The sequence below is a fragment of the Macrobrachium nipponense genome, chromosome 6 (genome assembly GCF_015104395.2).
Source record: "Macrobrachium nipponense isolate FS-2020 chromosome 6, ASM1510439v2, whole genome shotgun sequence".
NCBI lineage: Eukaryota > Metazoa > Arthropoda > Malacostraca > Decapoda > Palaemonidae > Macrobrachium > Macrobrachium nipponense.
Window position 1 is genome coordinate 47,016,674 of NC_061108.1, and position 2,859 is coordinate 47,019,532.

Genomic DNA, 2,859 nt, shown 5'->3' on the forward strand with positions numbered 1-2,859 from the left:
AGAATAAAATAATAAAATAAGCCGCAACGGATCATGCTGAAGTCTGTCAGTGATGCTTTGATTTTGCCTCAATAATAACCTCAAGATTATTTATCAAGCTGCCAAAATTTTGCGGAAAACGACCATGACAAATGAGAAATGGACGTTCTCAGGTTCACTTACTGAAAAAAAAACAAAAGCAATACCAGAAGAACTTTCATCTTTTATGAAATGGTTGATAAGTGGGGAAAAAATGTTTGAAAGTACAGGTGTTAAAAACGATCATTTACAACAAAAAGCAGACTCTATTGCAAAAACTTGAATGTATGAATGCCAAACAACAAACAAGTGAAAATAAAGAGAAAATACACCAAACAGAAGAACCAAGGAACAATTCAGCAGCGACAAATTTTTCTGTTGCAATTGTTGATGGGATGGCACAACTTCAATCTCTACAAAAGTCAAAAGACATAATAACTTGCAAAGATCTGGTAGAAGCATTGACAAGCAAAGTAGTAGGTCAATAACTGAAATAGGACGCATTACATATAATTTTTTATATTTATGAGTAAATTTCCATAAAGAGCATTACATGAGAAAAGAGACTTCGTGGTATTGCACCAGTGCAATTCAAAATTATGGACAGCACCCTCCTCACAAATGTGACTATGAAAAAGTTGCTATCTCACTCTCGTACCAAAGATGAATTATCACCCTATATTTCTCAAAAAGTCATCCATCGTGCAGAAGAGAAAAATATAAACCTTGTGGTAGCATGACGTAGGGAAGTAGCTTCTACCCATTGTGACCTAGGATTCCTGAAAAGTACACAAGAAGAAGCCGATACAAAAGGATTCTTCATGCAGTAAATGCTACAGAGAGAGAGTAAACAGACTTTATCTTCACCCAAGACACTGATGTTCTGGTACTTGCTGTAAGACGATGGCTAAAACTACCATCTCAGTCATTCTTCATGCCCAAATTTTAGAACGGAAATTTCAATTGCTGATATATTTTCATCACTGGGCACTTTGAAAAAAAAAACACTTGGAACAATAGAAGAAATCTCTGATGGAGTTCTAAAGGAACTTGAAAAATCTATATGTCAAGTCTACAAACCAGGGTCAATTATGGATAAACTAGCAGAACTTCGATGGTATATGTTTTCAAGGAAACAAATACCCTGGGAAAAGCTACCGGCTCTAGAACCTGCACTTAAGAGAGTAAATTATCAGGTCATGATATGGAATAAGGAATTGAGGCAAAACCAACGCTTCCCTCCCCCATTGGTCATGGATGGGCTTCATCTAATAAGGTGTAACTGTGTAAAAAGTCTATGTAATCCCCCATGCAAATGCTTAGCAAATAATTTACCAAGAACAGAAATGTCTGTATGTGAAGGGAATGAGGAGCTTTGTGACAATGATACTAAATTTACACCAGAAATGATAGAGACTGACAGTGAAGATGACTTTATAGATACTGCACAGCAAATATTTTTATATCCTTTCATTTACTTTATTGCTTAGTAACAGATTGGTGAATTATTTTTCAATATTTTAATTTTTATAAAAATATTTGATTTCCCACTGATATCATTCTTGCTATAAAGTGACTTTGTTAATTTTTCAATATTCATTATATGATCAGCTATAATGAATCATAAGAATTAACATTTATATATTATTTAGTGACGTTGAAAGAAGTGTTTTTTTTTTATGTTCAACATTTATCACTGGCTTCATCATGGCAATAATAGTATTGAAGAATTACTAGTATTCTCATTCTTTCCTTTCAATATCATCATGAACTTTTCATTTGTACATTTTTCTATTCTTCACTAAAAATTCCGCTAAATTATAGAAATAACATAAAAAAATAAAGAAAAATGATTATGAAGGGCTTCATCTTAGAAACCGTTAAATTTATACAAAAAGTCATTGAAACCTTTTTAATGTGCATACAATTACCTTTAAAATGAGCAACAGAAAATTAAAATTTGACCAAAAATAAGGAATATCGTATAGGTTACCTGTAATAATTACAGGCGGCGGCCATCTTGATGACGTCAGGAAAATCATATGCAAGAGATTTAGAAGTGCCACCATCAATTTTATTCATCTCAAGGGAGTTTAAAACAAACTAAAAATATCCCCAATATTTCATCACTAATACTGCCACAAAAGGGGTTTTTGCTACACATGCTCCCCCACTACTTAACACAAAGACGCATTTTCTTAAAATTCACGATAGCGCACTTGTTCTCTTATCAACAATTTGATCTTCGTTGCTTTAATTTTGACTCTTCTGGTCACATTATCTTGTATGGCCTTTCCAATTAAACTACATGAATATTAACAGTCTGTATAAACTTACTCTGTCACACAGAAAAAATTCTTCTGTTCCTTTTAGGAAGTGGGCAGTGATAATAGTCTGAATCTCAGAATAATTCCTTAAACTGTAGAAACGCAGAAAACGAAAAGTTCTCACCGACTAACCAAACAACGCATTGACAAATCGACGCTGAAGTCACGAGGATAAAGGTTGGTCACCCACTGCCTGATATGAATGAACACGTCAACACTGAAAGGTTATTTGCAGATACCGGAGTTTCTTGTAATCAGATTAAAAAAAAGGAAAAAAAAATTACCGGTCATCCTCGCGCGGAACTCTTTTATCTTATCTTGTTATATATTGAAATACTGACTTCACAGTATCGATTATTTATCACTCAGCAGAGTGTTAATCATCCCGTAGATCAATCACAGACGCTCAGGTTCCCGTCAATCGCGAACTTCCTTCGAGTCCTGGGAATCGCCTAAGTCCCGTCAACGATGTGGGGAAGTATTCGAAGATTTCACGTATGGATGCAGTTTTGAA

At 34.4% G+C, this 2,859-nt stretch overlaps 1 protein-coding gene across 1 annotated transcript in view; it reads right to left on the minus strand.

Annotated features, from left to right (window-relative positions):
* The window catches only part of LOC135216816 (putative inorganic phosphate cotransporter), a 32,154-nt gene extending 29,580 nt beyond the window's left edge, over positions 1-2,574 (minus strand). The window contains 1 exon segment of the mRNA XM_064252314.1: positions 2,470-2,574. The gene's annotated coding sequence lies outside the window, so the exon portion shown is untranslated.
* Positions 2,575-2,859: the final 285 nt, after the last annotated feature.